Raw genomic sequence first — 17,127 nt, 5'->3', positions numbered from 1 at the left:
TTTGGAATCTAAAGATAATTCAAATAATTCCTTCATTCTAAAGAGTCTTAATGTTAATTTGTGATGAAAAGGGCGAGGATAGTGTCAGAATGGAAAATCAAGAAAATGTTCTAGACAGAAAATGATTTATGTTCCATTGCCTTTTGATATGGAATAAGGGACAATAGCAAAAGAGGCATGAGATAACGTTTTGCTTATCAGAGCTTGATCATAACGAAAATGAGGGAAGAAAGTAGAATTAATTGCCTTTGGAGCAATTTAGCACTTCCTAAAGATATTTAAGCAGAAAGTGATTTGTTTTTTACTTGAGAATATTGGCAAATTTGTTTGAAGACTTGAAGGAATGCCTAAGATCCTTGCAAAATTTAAAGCTGAGTCATTGCACTTTGGGTTTGGGGCTATCTACATACATACATGTGATAGATATATGTGTAGATAGATATTTGTGTCTTTTGGTATATAGATATCCATGTATATATGAATATCCACATATATCTAACTCAGTTTGTTTATAATGTATATAATCGCTTCTCGGCCTTTTGGCTAAGATCAAGTGTGTAGTATAATGTATATTAGAATCTGTTGGATATATTAAATATGTTGGAATTAACCCTCTTGATTATTGGAGGGAAAATAAATCATGGCTTAATAAAGTAAAAGCTGGGGATGAAAACTCTTTGAAGTAAAATCTTTTGAACTGTTTGTCACTAGGAGAAAGCACCTACAGTTTCCAAGAGATGTCACAAAGGTCTTTCTCGTGATGCTCAGTTGTGATGCATGTGTGTGTTTATGCACACAGAAATATATGCAACATAGGCCTTTTGTGATTTTCCTTTAATTTAAAATGTTACTATCAATATTGCTATTAGTTCATAAATATGTTCTCCATTGATGTGAAGGAACTGAACTATTCAATGCCTTCAGTCTTTTATGTCTCAACTGAAGGATTCTATTGAGTCAAGCAAACTGAGAAAATTTCAAAGTATGAACAGAATAGAATTCAACTTTGTATTATATTTGAGGAAGAATAAAGAACAATAAATCAGATCGTGAACTACAGAGAATATTCAAGAAGCCTTCAAGAAGTTTATGGAAATGAGCATCTTGAAAAACATGCATGATTTCAAATTTTGTACCCAAATAAGGCTAATCTTTAACCTCATTTTAGTAATTAAATGAAGACTGTCTTTGGTATAAAGGTAAAACAAAATAGGTTATTTGGCGCAGAGAACAAAATCTAACCTAGCAGGGCTTAATATGATGAGAAAGTTTGTTATGTATTCCTGTGTGTGTGAACCCATGTATGTGTATACATGTTTACCATGTATAAATTGTCACATTTAATATATATGTTCCACTTTTGACTGAAGACAGATATTGTTATGGAACAGATCTGTTTGTAAAACCATCCTGGGAACATCCAAATTGGCAAAATGGCTGGGTCCCATCTGGAGCAGCTGAAGATGTGCATCTGACTAGATCAGGGCTTTGTGCCAGTGCCTGTCTCAATATGTTCAATTTTAAATGAATTATGTCAAAATTATGAATCAGATAATAATTAATGTCACATCTTATGTGCATTTGATTTCTTATACTAGTGTATAGTTGCATCATTGTAAGTCTGGTTAGAAGGGCAGAGTGTCTTCAGGATCATGGCGTTATCTTCAGATCCTCCCTCTACTCCCTGTCCTCCCATTTGCCATGTCCTTCACATTTCTCTCCGGGATGGACCATCCCGAAACTGTGACTGGTGTTATTCCTCTGTGGAAGGGAGCTCATAGAACTACAGTTCTTCCTTAAGTACATGATATGGTATCCAAACATAGGCTTCTTTCAAAGAAAACCTGAAACAATGACTCTCCTATAATAGCTCATCATTTGATAGATAATTCCAGGAAACAAGAATTACAGAGGGTGAGGAGTCCAAAAACAGAAGATATTTTAATGAGGAGAGTCAGGATATTGGTAGGACTGTGCATTTGGAGGGTGCAAGCTGTGCAAGCTGGAAGGTGGGATGCCCGCATTCCCATATTACAGTACCTGGATTCAATCCTGGTTCTACTACCAGCTTCAGTGTCTTGCCAGAGCGACAGCCAGGGATGACTCAAGTAATTGGATTCATGCCACCATGTCACCCATGTATTGAATTGTCACATCCTGGTTTCAGGCTGGCTCAGCCCTGGGCATTGCAGGCATTTGGACAGTGAACCAGTTGTACAGCAGAGCTGTTCTTAGTGTCTTTGCCTCTCATTTTTTTAAGATGAGGGGGATTACGGTGATGGGTTAATATCTATTAGAATCTTGTATAAAATGGTGTCAAAACTGTCCCCATCCGGGGATGGGGAATTGTGGGTGCTTACCCACTCCACTCTGTAGGTTAGCGGTTGTTGTTAGCGATATTAAACCTATGACAGTTACAGGTTGTCCTGAGTGATGTGGACGGAGATGCTAAGAGACAGAGATGCCAGAAACTTGATGGTGCAGTTGAACACAGGTGGGCCAAGGGCATGTGAAGAAAGTCATCGACAGTGGCTGCTCCCTGTGTTCTCTGTAAGAAGAATGTCTAGGCTCAGTTGGATGTACTGGAATGGCTCATTCTTTTCTCCAGTTCATCCAATTGTGGCCAACAAACCAAATGACCACCAGGGTTGGCAATTGCCCGGTATGTCATTCTGTAAATTTTCAGAGTGGTCTGAGGGTAGATAATTACCATGGCTTTCTCATTTTGGATAATCTTTCTTGGGTTCCTGAAAGTGGAAATAGGTTGCTTCAGAAATGTGCTGAGCATGCTTAGTAGGCTTTTACTGTGAATTTCTTTGCTTGTTCTTAGGATGACTGTAGCAAGTAGTCAAGTTGGAGCTCAATTACCATCAGGTCAATTGACATAATAGCAGTTGCTGTAAGAACTTCTCTTTTATTGAGTTTTTACCTTGTTACACCATTATTTTAAGTGCTCTTTCATACAAAGAATTAGAAGAAGCCTGTGAAGGATATACTATATTTATCACATCCCAAAATTATTATTAGAAGGAAGTAGAAATAGAGAAGGTTCCTAGTCCATATCTCAAACCTGTAGGGTTTGGAATTTATTATTTGGGTAAGATATCTTGTGTCTCTTTTACACTGAAGCAAGCTCCTCTTAAAACAGTGACAGTCCAGTGTTCGTCCACAGGACAGAGCTGGGCGAGGACTGCTTTCCCTTCCCTACGGCTGATGAAGCAGAGTCTGGAGCAGTGAGGGAGAGCAAAATTTGTCACAGGTGTTCTGATTTTTACACTGCAGTTCATTGTACTTTCAGCATCCAAAATGATAATTTTAAATTACAAAGATCAGGTCACACCATCACTCCTGCCTAAATCCTCTAATGAGATGCCACCGAACTTAGAACAAAATTGGCAATTGTCTCAGCCAACTATGAACTTGCTGTTGTTGCCTCCAAGTCCTCCGCTTTCATTGCCTCCCTACAACCATCTCGGTTCCAAGCCCGCAACGCTCCTATCTGTTACAGGCACATTCCAAGTTGTTACCCACTCTGGACTTGAATGCTCCTCCCACGGATTCCCTCCTGATTCCTAACCGCCTCTGCCTGCTGTTAATATCCCATTATTTCACAGGCCCCAACTGACCAGCTGTAGCATCTCCTTCCGGCCTCTTGTTTCTTTCAAAAAAAAAAATTCCCTCACTTGTTTTGGAGCCTCAATATTTATTATCTCTTTTCCTGCTCCCCTTCACCTGCTCTCCAATTCTGAAGGGAACTCTTGTGAGTCAGGACTCTCTGTGTCTTGTTTTCAGTCATGTCCCTCGGGCTTAGAACGTCTGACACATGATCAGTGCTCAGTAAATATTTGGTGTATGGCTGGCTGATTGATGCACGTAGGAACAAATGAGAATGTGGGGCATTTCATGTGACCCTGTGAAAACTTCTTATACAATCATTGTGAATAAAATTTGGAACCAGAAAAACATTATCTTCTTAAAAGTACCACTCTTTTCCTTCCTAAAAGTCATAACATGTATTTGCAGAGAAAACTATTCAGATATGTAAGTTGACACTTCTTTTAGCTTCTCTGAGTCCATCTAGTCATATACAGAACTTCAGAAACATCCTGTCCTTCCAACGTTGTATTACTCATGCTTTCTCTAAGGAGTGGAAGGCAGCAAGATGGCCTGGTAGTGAGAGAAAAGAGATTGGGAGTGTGTAAGAAAATGACGTGAACACATGATTCACAAAATCTGAATGACTCACAGAAGGCATTCTTTTAGGAATTTGGCTCATTTTGCAAAGATATAAACAAAAAAATTATTTCATGCCAATAAGTCATTTTAGAAAATGATCCATCACAGCTAGTAGTATCTAGTTTCCCTGGTGAAGACTGTTTAAAAATATATTAGCAAGACACATTCAGCATCAGCAGCCACAAATCTTGCTTTCAATAAGCCCTGGGAATTGAAAAATAATGTTGCCGTTTGATTGACAGCTTACTTAGTTTTATTTCCAAGAAATTGGGAACTCAGGTCTTAATGTTTTACCAAGAGACTGAGATGCGAAGTTAAGAAATTTTGATGAGGCCATCTTGTCCACTGCTCATTGGAACAGAAGTAGACTGGGAGGAATGCCGGGGACGTTAACAGCAGGTGCGCCAGTTTCCATATGCTAAGTGAATATGCTTCACACCTGAATGTATTACAGATCTTTTAACAGCCAGAGCCTGGCTTGCTAATCTTTTGAGCATCTCTCATAACTCATGAGAATTATGGTTTAATTTCAGTTATCTGCAATATTTTATTTATTCATATGTCTTTAAAAATCTTTTTGGCAATGCCATTAGTTAATAACGTCAGTTATTTGCTTAAGTTTAAGATAGTCTCCCCAAAATTCCAAATTTATTAAAAATAGAATTCCACCTGGGCCTGGCACATTAGACTAGTGGCTAAAGTCCTGGCCTTGCATGTGCCAGCATCTCATATGGGTGCTGATTCACGTCTCAGATGCTCCACTTCCCATCCAGTTCCCTGCTTGTGGCCTGGGAAAGTAGTAGCGAACCAAAGCCTTGGGGTCCTGTACCTGCCTGGAAGACCTGAAAGAAGTTCTGGCTTTTGGTTTTCGGTTAGCTCAGCTCTGACTGTGGCGGCCAGTTGGGGGAAGATCTTTCTTTCTGTCTCTCCTTCTCTCTGTCAATCTGACTTTTCAATAAAAACAAATACATGTTTAAAAGTAGAATAAAGTACTATCTTAAAAAAAGCTTTTGCACATGTAAAAAAATTCTAAAGCTAAAATATAATGAGACAACATCTATATTCCCCTCCTTATTTGCATTCAGGATGTTAAAAAAATCTATCATATCTGTGAACTCAGTAATGTTTATTATTCCAGATGGTTTTTTACCACATGAGCAGTTAATATAATTGGAGACTATGAAGTGTTTATGTCAAGGGAAGAAGTAGTAGGCGCTTCAGTGTGGTGACTTTGAAGGTAGTTGAATGTATTTCTCTGTGCACTTTCAACCTAACCCTCTTCCTGCCCTTCCCTGTTTTATTTTTTTTTTTCTATATTAAAGAGACAAGTGGAGTTCACAAACGTACTCACCAACTGCCAGTTTCTTTTAGAATGTGGTGTATTTCCTATTTCCCTTTATTTAAGTGAAATGGCCTGGGAGCACAATTACCTTCACCTTGGCAATTGTAAAAAGGCAAATTCCCCTAGTCTTGATTGAAATGTTATGCCATCTTTCCTGAAACTTGCACGACAGGTGACAAAAAACTGAGACACGGCTGGATAAGGTGAAGTTGTTCTCCTTGTCCCTTTTACCTATTTTAAGCTCCTGAGGAAGAAAATCCTTTGTCAGGATTCATTATTACTACCAGCTATCTACACCCTTAAAAGGTCTGGCATAAACAGGTTCTTCAACTTTCATAGTCATGTTCTCCATTTGGAGAGACTCAAGGAAGGAAAATCAGACATAATCTCTGAGGATTAAATAACGAGCTCCTATTTTTATTCTTCATCTAGAATTTACTTTACTACATGAAGATGCTCTGCTAACTGTAATTAGCTCCATCTTAATTTACCTTAAAACATAGTACAGGGCTAGCATGATGGCTTAACTAGCTAATCCCCATGTGGGCACTGGTTCATGTCTCAAATGCTGCACTTTCCATTGACTTCCTGCTAATGGCCTAGGAAATCAGTGGAGTATGGTCCAAACCCAGGACGCTGCACCCATGTGGAGTGGGAAGAAAGTCTCCTAGCTTCTGGTTTGTTTTAAACACTCTAAAGTTCTGTTGGTTCATTGCCCAAATGCTCACAAGAGCTAGGCTGAAGCCGGGATCCAGGATTCCATTTTAATTCTCCCATAGGTGGCATAAACCCATAGAGTCATTATCTGCTACTGCTTTGGATGAATCAGCTCTTAATTGAAAGGGTCTTGAATCTACTGATATGGAGTACAGGTCTCTCTAGTGACTGTTTAACCCACTGCATTGAGTATCCTAAGTACTCCTTGTTTAGACTTGACAGGCAGAGAGACAGAGAATCTTCTAGCCATTCCTCCTTGCTCCCATAAGCACAATAGCATGCTGGCCTGAGGCTGGCCCAGGCCAAAGCCAAGAGCCTGGAACTCCACATAGTTCTTCTGCATGGGTAGCAGGAGGTCCCTAAAAACTCGGCCCAATTTCCACTGCTTTCCCATGCATGTTATCTGAGACCTGGAATGGAAACAGAGCAGCCAGGAGTCAAACCAGTCTTCTATAGGTGGAGCCAGTGTTGCCGGCAGCAGCTTAACTTACATGCCCCACCATGTTGGAGCCAGTAAAGATTCTGCAGATGTGAACATATGTGAACACATATGTTAACTTGTATTCTAATTGCTCTTCTGCGAATTCAATCCCATGAAACCAGTTTTTATTTTATGTACTGCTTCATTCCAGACCTAAGACAATACATGGTTATAGATCTGTGTCTATCTAAGGCTATATGTCTGCACTATACACATAGTGAGTGATCAAAATTATGGTCTTGAAAGGGAACAATTTCTACAATACTTTTGAGATTATTTTTTATCATTTTACCAGAATCACAATAGATGCATTTCCTTCTTTTTGGATCTTGTATCTAGTTTGTAGAATGATGATAGGCTATGGGATAGCTGGTCTATCCAAGACTTAAGTTTTTAAAAAATATTAGAAATTTTAGAAATATTTGAACACGTTATAGAATATAATTCTAAGACTCATGCTGACTCAGAGCATGATCTAATCATAAAACATTGCTACATATAAGCACAATAAAGAAATAGCATGAAGTTTTGGGTTGGAGAAACTGGAAAAAATTAGTTCAGTTTTACCGGAGCACTGAACTTGTTAGTATTACTTTCACCAAATCATAACATTTAAAATTTTTAAATGTAATTGTTAATTTTTCCGATGTTCATCGCATTACACATAAGTGTCTGTGCTACTAAATCTGCTTGAATTGTCTGAGGGCTGGGCAGTCCTGGGCAGCGGTTCCTGCCTGGCATGTGTTAGATGCAGTGGGGTGTCAGTCCCACAGTCTCCATCATTCCCTTCTGTCTTCTCACCTCAGCTCTATACCCGTCTAGCCAATATGGCACTGTTGACATTTGGTGTACGTCTCTGCTCTGTACCAAGCTAATCCTTAGACATCACTTCGTAAGCTGCACTTGATTTAGTTACTTAGATGGATTTGAAAAAAAAATTATTGAAGTTAAGGGGAAAAAAAACCCATATCCTTTGTTTTAAACGTTCTAAAATTTTTCAATTAAAAAATGAAGCTTATACTGCTTTTTTTCTTTGTCTCAAAAGTCATCTATAAACCAGTGTTCCAGAAATTGAGAGATTTGAGTGTCCAGAACTATATATGTTTATGAAAATTCAGTGAAATAATAATATTTCTAAATTTAATTGCATGTAAGTTTTAGGTACTATGAAAGCATAGTGAGCTATGATTAACCATATTTTTAAGAAGTAGTTAGGGAAAATTTTCTGTGTCTAAATGTTACAGTGAAGTACACAGAAATAGAGATTAATAAAGTGATAGTTTGGGTATATGGATGCATATGGAGTGACAGAAATAAAAAAGCATGGTAATGATGTATGTGAGGCAGTGGGGCCTAGAGAGTTTATCATTCCTTTAGCTTTGCTGTATAGTCCTTAATTTACTATGACTGATTTTAGTACTATTTTGGCTTAATGGAAGGTTTTTTTTTTTCCTTTAAGTTAAATGTAACTTTTATGTAATGGATTAATGAAAAGACTACAAAAATTAGATTCTGTTTCTCCTGGGTAAATTTTGTAACGGTTTTATGTTAAGGTAGTCGAGAATGATTTGGAAATCAAATTTTGGGATATTTTTACTCTTCTGTAGAAATTGTGCCTCTTTCTTGACCTAATTTCCTCCATTCCTTCCTTCCTTCTTTCCTTTTCTATTTTCACATGACCAAAACCTCTTAAACTGTTAAATAAGATCCTTTGCTCTCTTCATATTTTTTAATCATTTGAATTCTTACATATCAGGTATAGATTCATTTTAATAATAATTTTACCTTGTACTTTAAAAAATTTCATTATAATTTCACCTCATACTTTATAGGATGAAGCAGTTTGAAATTTGAACATCATATTTATGCATATTTATGTAAATAATTGATATATTGACATAATGTTAAAAGTTTTTTCTCTCATAGCCTACTCTTCCAATGCTCTCCTATGCATTTGGAAACTTGAGTTTTGCAATTAGAGTCAACACGTTAAAAGTAGCTTAATTATACACATCTGAAGTGGTGCAGTGCAATAGACAATGATTCGATACACAGGTCCAAGCAATAGTCTGTCTACATGTTTGGTTCAAGGACATGGAAACCTCAGTGGAAACATTTGGACTGTTCACGGACAGAGATGGGCTGTTAAACCTTCAAGAAAAGCTCTTTCCTTCCTTTCAGAAAAACATTCTCCACCTGTTCTTTGATGCAGTCAGCAACATTTCCAGTGGAGTATTATCTCCAGTGATATGATGTGACACCTAGAACTCTAAATTCCAGAATCTCTTTCCTTGAACCTCCAAATTCATTAGATCATTCTATGATGTTCATTTATATATCATGACAGCACATAGAGTAGAAATTTAAATGTTTTTGAAGCACTGCTTGCCACCTGTGTAGACTGTGTAGACACCTGGGGAAGGCTGTGTACACTGCTTGTGTAGACACCACCTGGGGAAGGCTGTGTACACTGCTTGTGTAGACACCTGGGGAAGGCTGTGTACACTGCTTGTGTAGACACCACCTGGGGAAGGCTGTGTACACTGCTTGTGTAGACACCACCTGGGGAAGGCTGTGTACACTGCTTGTGTAGACACCACCTGGGGAAGGCTGTGGTCTTCATTCTCATTTTGTAAGATTTCTCTCGTGAGGAGGATCTGTCTTTTTGCATTCAGATTCAGTCTTTTTGACATTAATTCCCTCCCCTCCCCAAACATTTCCATATCATTAAAATGTACCAGGACTCAAGTCAGTCAATTCAACTCCTATTCACCGAATGTCTAGTAGGCTTGTTTCTGAGAATGCACACATAAGTAAGACAGAATCCTTGGCCAAAAAAGACACTTTAAGTGAAAGAATGTTCTTAGTGGATTCAAATACCGTTTATCTTCTGTTGATTCTTTTTAAAAGAATGATTAGATTGACAAATGTGTTAGTGGGTATTTATTGCTAAATAGCTAAAGTAAATTACTTTCCTTATAACTTTGAAAATAGGGAAAGTCTAAACATATGAATTTTATTTCTGAGTCATCACAGTTTTCGTTTTTATAGAGTAGCAGTACAGTATAATGGAACAGGCCAAATGAGTTTTGAAATAAAGTGATCCTAGCTTCAAATATCTGCTTACTTACTCAATGATGTAGATCTCAAGAACGTATTTAAATCTCTTTCCTGTAAGCTGGGGTTAATATAGTTAGATGCGTAACTAAAATGTTAATAATGCACAAAAACCTCATATATAAACAGTAGAACCGTAATAAGTGGTGGTGAACAACTTTAGAATCGTCATCGTAAATATAATGAGGAAGAAAAAAACGTCCATTTGAGTTTCTTGAAAATTCAACTCTGAGACAAAGATTGGACTATAAGTACTTTGTTAGGAAGTGATCTCAGAGGACACCAGCAGGGAGGGGAGTGGTAGGCTGGACCCGGAAGAAAGAAAGCCACTAAGTTAGGCAACAGGATCATAAAGATGCTGCAGAGTTGAGAGGGTAGTGCAGAATACACACAAGGGACTAGGGCGTTGAGCTATTTCTCCATCAGCGCCTGCCAGTCATTAGTTGACGGCTGTTCTCAGGGTGCATTCATTCCTTTGCATTTACAGCAGAGCGGTCTCTGGCAGTTAGAGAAGCCTTTTGGCAGTAGATGTCAATGCTTTGTTTTGGATGTCAGCCTGGCATGCCTGAAACGGTCAGAGCTGAGGGCATGTGGATAAGGCACTGATAGGATCTGTCTACCCCAGACGACGATGATGAAACCACTGGATGAAAATAAGGGTACTATATCCTCTTTCTGAGAAATGTAAGCATAGATAGATGAGTAAATGGAGGGGGCATCCTGTCTAGGGAAAAAGAAAAACACTATAGTACCTGCCTAACCGTGCTCATAAATTTACCACACTAGCTTGGAATTATTCTGACATAGGCCAGTGAATCATGTTATTGGGCACAAAGTCCTCCTGGGCATGTCTTTGTCTGGAACCGGGGAGATTGCTTCTTGGATCTGGTAGTGCAGTATTCATTCCTTTGAACTCACCTCCTGAGAGCTGTGTGTGATTCTCAGCCAGTGACCTTGGTCTGAGATGATCTTGTCATTGCAGCTCACAGCATCCCTTAACAGCTATGACTTAAATGTAATATAAATCTAATGAGCAGGAAGAAACTGCTCCTCTGGTCCCTTGCATTGTTGAAAGAGATATCCCACCATCTTTGAATTTAATTATGGGATGTGGTTTCTGGACAAGAAAGCGAATGAGATCTGTTTTCTGCATTTTGTTTTATTCATAATTGAGTCATAGTAATTAAGTAATCATGCAGGGTGTAAGCAATAACTTTTATGAACATTAAGACAGTGCGTTTCATAACCTCTAAATGCTTTGTTTATTGAAGTTCACTTTTGAGAAATCGTGCGGTAGTTGTTACACTGTTAATTTGAAGGTGTGGAAGAGAGAGATAAGGCACCCCTCCTCGAATTGTGTGTGTTCAGGTAACTATTATCTCTGGGAAGCACTGAAGGTGTCTTATTTAGTAAATCTGAGAAGCTATGCAAACCACAAACCATTATTTACATTCAGGGGCATAGAGATATCTGAGTGCATGTATACATATATTATTTTAGTCATGTTTTAGACAACTAACAAAGAGGGGATTGCACTCACTGGTTGCTCTCATTCTCCAGGAGAAAAGGCAAACTCTCACTGGTATGCCTGTTAAATTCCCAAATGTATGTTGTTTTTTTTTTTTTGAAGAACAGAAATTCATTATTAAGGAACTACATATATTAATGATGTTTATATTTAAGTAAGTACAGGAAGGCATACCTTATGATCAATTTTCTAAACTAAAATGCTGCCTGTTTACACTGCAGAAATCAGGAATCATTGAAACTCTCTTTCAATATAATTAAAATAGATTGCAGTTGAGAATGTGCAATTATTGTTATAACATTTCCTGTACTGATAACTTTAAGTACTAAGGTCGGTCATCTCAGTAGATGTGACATGGATAGGCATATTGTTGGCTGACATGCACTTCACCTAAAAGAAAGAAAGAATCCTTGGGGAGGAAGGTTGACATTGGGAGTGAGCAGCGGGAGAGGAAAAGAGAAGCAGACACTTTGCCGACCTGCTTCTCAATAGTGATTACAAGGAGGGTGATGTTTTGCTATCCTGCATACGTGATTCTTTTAACATTTTCCGCGATTATCTCAATTTTGACTAGGTCAGAAGAAATAAATATCTTTTATTATTGTTATTTTAGTGAGCTCTAGGACTGTGAGGTGAGAAAACAAACCCCGTGGTGTTCTCCACCTCACCCACTTCGCTCACCTGCCTGTCAGTCACACCCTGATTGTCAGCCCTCCCGTGGCTTGCTTCCTCTGTACTCTTCCTTCTGTGGGACTTCCCCTTCTTTGGACTACAGCACAGGCCCTTCACGTTGTTTTGCACTTTTTTTTTCACTCTCACTTTATATGGTCCCTAAGATCAGTATAATTTTTTCTCATTATATATATATATATATATATATATATATATATATATATATAAATCATTACAAATAAATTGCCATTATTCCCACCAAAAATCTGTGTGTGTGTGTGTGTGTGTGTGTGTGTGTGTGTGTGTGTGTGTAGCGGCAATCACGTTTCACATGTCTTCAGTGAGTCCTTGCATGTTGATGTGGTGCTTACCCAATCATGCTTTCTCTGTCTCCCTTTGCAGTGGTACTTTGCTCCAACATACCAATTGCACTGTAATTGCTTGTTGTTTCAGTTATTTATTAGAGCTTGAGAAACTACCCCATAACTTGGTTTAAAGCAAGAACTTGTTATTATAATTCTGTGACTGACTTCAGCCAGGGGAGGTTCTCCTGCTTGGTGGTGCAGTTGAGATGGCTCATATAGTTACTTTCAGCTGGATACTCACTTGGACAGGAATGTCTAATATGACTACACTTCTTCCCCAGTCTGTGCTCTCCTTGGCTCAATTTATTCTCTAAGCTAACTTGAGTTTACCAGGCACAGCAGCTGAGTTTCCACAGGAAGTGTCAGTCCTGTTTAAAAATATAGTAGAAGTACCAGACATCACTTCCATTGCATTCAGTCATTCATAGCTAATCACAAACCCAAACTGGATTTAAAATGATAAGAAATGCACACAAACCTTGTGAGGGAAACAGCAAAATTACATTTGAAATGTGCATGCATGAATGCTGAAAATAATTCTTGGGAACATATTTGGAGACTATTGTCACATTTTTTCGTGAGATTTTGGTGTTAGGACATGACTATTCAGATCAAGGACTGTGTTTTCACACTTTTAGAATCAAAAAATGAAAAATGTTTTTGTTGTTGGAGCAAGTGATTTTCCCATAATGGTTCTTCCTGTATGCCTAAACTCCAACGATAGGTTCAGATTTGTATTCAGAACATTGGCTTAATATGTATCTACAGTATCTCGTCTTCTTTTCCTCTTTTTTTTCACCCTCTTGGTGTTATCTTACTGAAGTTACACTGTAAAGTGTACCTTCTTTGTGCTTCTCTAAGTACAGTTACTGAGTTAGAGGTTACAAGTGAAGTTGATGGTTGGGAAATGATTTCAAGAAACACCAACAGGGAAATAACAAAAGTAAGACTAGGAATGGATGAAGCTAAAAATAAGGGTGACAGGCAATGCAACTTGGGGTAACTAGGGGCTGTTTCTAGCAGGGAAACCTGGGAAGCAATGTCAAAATGTGTTTTGGAGTTAGCCCACCTGAGGAATGAGACAGCTGGAGGACATTCATTTTTCTCTAGTTATGGCATTCCATGTCCACAGACAAAGCAGTCTGTAGTGACCTGAAATGCTATCAATCAAAAAGACAGTACTGGAAGTTGAATCAATAGTATGGAAATGTCCTGAGTCTTGGAGATCCGGGTTAGGTACCTGTAAATGGTTTCTGTGTATGTATATCATTCTCATTTAAAACTATGTTAGAGAGAAAAACATGTTTTTGACTTCTTGGTAGTAACAGGTAGAGTCATGCATTCACCCATTAATCTGTTTTATTTGAAAGTCAGAGAGAGAGAGAGAGAGAGAGAGAGAGAGAGAGAGAGAGAGAGAGAAGACTTAAGCATACACAGGGAGAGAGATCTGTCAACTAGCTCATTCTTCAAATGCCCACAGCAGTTTAGACTGGGCTGGGTTGAATCCACCCACCCGGAGATGACTCCATGTTTCTGAAGCCAGCCAGTGTGCATCTTATCAGGAAGCTAGGTTGGAAGTAGAGCTGCAACTCGAACCCAGACTCTCCAATGTGGGTTGTGGGCATTCCAAGTGGTTGTGCTTAGCGCATGGGAGGGCTACTTAAGAGGTCATTTCTTCTTAATGTATGCTTTGCTTCTTTTCGAATGTTGTCATCCTATTATGATGCCATAATAAGTAAAGAGGAAAAATGAGTCTTTCAAAGAAATGCTCTCTATATATCAATTTATCAACATGTGTTGCATAATGTTTTATCTGTTTTATGAATAATAATTTCTATTTTATATCAAGTTTTCAATAATTGGCTACACTGCTTTTAAACTGATGGTCAGATTAGACACCCAGCCTCACTGAAGATGGTTTAAAACACCAGCATCACATATCTGAGTACCCACGTTCAAACTCACCTCTGGGAATCAGTCATGACAGTTGAGGTAATTGGATTCTTCTGCCCATGTGAGAGACCTGGATTGAGTTCCCAGCTCTGGTCCTGGTGGTCTCTCTCCGAATCTTAAAGAAGTAATTTAAATGAGTTATTTGTTTTAGTTATTTTGTATGTGATCTTTTAAACTTGCATGATTATTTCTTAAAGATGTTTTCTACTTACCTTTCATCTATTTTTTTAATTTGTTATCCCCTTTATTTCACATGAGTTGAATCACTTGATTTTTTTTAACTTTTTATGATACAATTTCATAGGCTCATGGAATTTCCTTTCATATATTTTTTAGACAAAATTCGAATTGATAGACTTTAGCCTTCTACCTCACCCTGATCAGGATTCAGTCATTCACTCACTCACCATTTATTAAATATTTATCTGTTGTGAGTCACTGTGCTAGAGATAAAAATGAGAACAAAATGTGATCCCTGCCCTCAAAACGCTCAAACCTTACAATAATTCCAATATACTTGTGTTGGAATCTCTTTATTAGAGCCATTGTTAGTAACACATTGCAGATATGACACATGCTGGTATCCACTTTCCATATCAATTATACCTTTGATCTCATAACTTCATCAATTCTACTTCCATGACTTTCCTCTTCTTTCTGTGTTAGCCATCCCATGTTGCTACAACAAGATACCAGAGACGGGTGGCTTTATAACAAAAAAAGAGATTTTGTTAGCTTATAGGCTGGCAGATGTTGGTTTGGATCCAACAGCCTGGTTTTGATGAGGGCCACTTGGATGTGTGACAACACAACAGAGCAGAGAAATGGAAATGAACTGGCTGTATGAGAAAGGGAACACATGTGTCAGAGTGCTTCATTCTATCTTTATCCATTTTCAAAAGGACCAACACAAATTAATTCATTCTGAGTGTCGTGTTCTCATGTTCTAACCTATTTGTACTAGGCTCCATTACTTCAAGCTCCTACCATCTCAGCACTGAGGCACTGCAGGCCAAACATCTGGCACAAGAAACTTTAGGGGAAATGAATGACCCATACCCCAATCTGAGCATCTTTTGTTGCTCCCTCCACCTTCTACCTTCCTTTTCCTCTTTCTCCTCTTTCCTTGTCCCTCTCAAAACAAACAAAAATTTATCTGTCTTATCAGACTTTAAGGATGAATTTGACATTCTCCTTTCCTCCCACACTCGTTTTAAATGAGTGAATTAACAAGAAACACACCTCATGGTTTTTTAGTCATCAGAGCAAAATATACGTTTAGAAAAAGTGTACTTGCAATCTGATAAAGATTTATCAAGAGGGTTAGAATTTCCTGATTGTTTCAATTAAATACATAGGCTTGAAACCAAGATAACCTTACTTTAATACTTTACAGAGAGAACCTTTAGAGAAAATAGATTGTGAGTATATTCCTTAATTTTAGATTTTGAGGAAATTTAAATTTCGACCACTTTGGTGTAAAATAAGGATAAGTGTAAATATATATAAACATATATATATATATATATATAAAATAGTAGTTTGATATTGCTGACCGAAGTACAGCGAGGGGCAATCTACTTGCTTTCATGCAGTCTTTCAGGAGAATTAACCGAAGGATTTATGTGTACATATGTTTACAGACAAGGAAACTTGAGGCTCTGAAGTGTTAAGTAACTTATCAGAAGTAAAACTCACATTCTGTGCTTATCTCACCTATCTTCCTTTTGTTTTCCCACAAGGAGTTCTTCCAGCCATCATCTCATAGTAGATATTGGCACCAGGAATAGGCCTGGCAAGTGACAAGGACACTCTTGTGTACACAAGGCTCCATCCCAACTGTACCCTGTCCTCTGTACAGTCTGGCTATACTCCAGCCCAGCTGGCTTACTCCAGGACTGCAAAAACCCAAACACAACCATGGTGTGCTCACTATGCCTCTGTTGCCACTTTTTCCCTTGCATGATTATCCAGTATAAGTATGTGATGAGTTGGAGCTGTGGGTGGAAGCTACTGCAATTAGTTTTGCCTCAGGTAGAATGCTGACATCAGTTGTAATGAGATTAAAATCTTCTACTCAGCTGTTGTTGGAAATATTCTGCTGTGTTCTCATCCAACTGTTTTAACTAATTGAGGTGACTTAACCATATAATTATTTTCAAATGTTTACAATTACTTTTAGATAAATATAAATGAGTGTTTGCCTGCATATGAACAACAAAACAGGAATAATTTGCTATCTTTAATCAAATAGTCAAATGTTCCCATGACATTGTATGTGCGAGTGGAATTCAAAGGACATAAATGGGAAACTTTATTATAATGCTAAAATGATTATTATTTTCAGCTGTTGCAAAATGGAGGCACATCATTCTTCCCAGGTCTGCTTTGTGACTAAAAATTCCCAAGTTATAAAACAACAAATGTAGGAACTCTCTGAAAGATAAAAAGAAGAATGTGGGCTGCATAAAATGTCTTGGCATCACAGGAACGACATAATAATGAATATTGAGTCCTTATCACCTTGCGTATTTCCCGTTTTGAAGAAGTCTCCAATTCAGAAATGCAATAAGCATAAACTAGAGAATCTCCAAGAAGATTGTAGTTCCTTTACCTGAAAGGATCAGGAAGAGGATGACCTAGCAACAGGAATCTTTTCGGCAGTCTCTGCCAGACACTTCTTGGAAAAGCATCCCTTGCTCCTTCCATAGCCTCT

General features: G+C 38.1%; 1 protein-coding gene and 1 pseudogene across 1 annotated transcript in view; both read left to right on the top strand.

Annotated features, from left to right (window-relative positions):
• Positions 1 to 17,127, top strand: part of MACROD2 (mono-ADP ribosylhydrolase 2) — a 1,523,237-nt gene that overhangs the window by 370,993 nt on the left and 1,135,117 nt on the right. The window lies entirely within an intron of this gene.
• On the top strand, positions 524 to 678 carry LOC131483059 (U2 spliceosomal RNA; annotated as a pseudogene).

Source organism: Ochotona princeps, chromosome 22 (genome assembly GCF_030435755.1).
Source record: "Ochotona princeps isolate mOchPri1 chromosome 22, mOchPri1.hap1, whole genome shotgun sequence".
In the NCBI taxonomy this organism is placed as follows: Eukaryota; Metazoa; Chordata; class Mammalia; order Lagomorpha; family Ochotonidae; genus Ochotona; species Ochotona princeps.
The sequence above is the reverse complement of the archived record's forward strand: the minus strand, read 5'-3'. Positions and strand labels throughout refer to the sequence as shown.